We start from the raw sequence: 696 nt of genomic DNA on the forward strand, positions 1-696 counted from the left end.
TGAAAAACGAGCTTCACTCTTTGTAAAATTTGAAGGAAAGTTTAATAAAAGGGACAATTAGGAGACAACAGCACAAAGGGTGTTACGGCCGGGTGCTTGGGCAGAGAGCCAAAGGCACAACTCTACATCCAAAAGATCGGCTTTAAAAGTCCATCGCTTATTTCCTATTCATCACCGTCATGCACCATTCATTAATTCTTTGGAGTTGCTGAGTATCATCTTATCGGTCTTATTTTCTCCTTGGCTTCAATCCGTCTGCTTTCGGGTTCTTTTCTTTTGATAAGGTTTTCCAGGAATGTGAAGACCCCCCCCATCCTTGCCAAACTGGCCACACAAACTGCGGCCATTCTACAGCGTTACATGACAGAACCCAGGCAAAGCTTTTCTCACATTAAGGACCATGAAAAAACCAACATCACAGTCCATCCATAACAATTCCGGGACATGCGAAAAGCCAACATCCCAACAGCGTTCAGAACAGAGGGATCCGCGATGCTGCGGCCCGCCCGCGGAGGGATCCGCGGCTATGCGCATGCGCAGGCGGAGTGATCCGCCAGGAGGTACTATTTGTGATGCGGTCCTGCCTGCGGAGGCATCAGCGGTGATGCGTCCCCTCCCGCGCATGCGCACTGATCCGCGCACCCCCGGCCATCTGCGCACGCGCGAGGATCCGCGCACGCTCAGCTGCCAAAACGT

The sequence above is a fragment of the Corvus brachyrhynchos genome, unplaced genomic scaffold, assembly GCF_000691975.1.
Source record: "Corvus brachyrhynchos isolate BGI_N302 unplaced genomic scaffold, ASM69197v1 scaffold280, whole genome shotgun sequence".
Taxonomy (NCBI): domain Eukaryota; kingdom Metazoa; phylum Chordata; class Aves; order Passeriformes; family Corvidae; genus Corvus; species Corvus brachyrhynchos.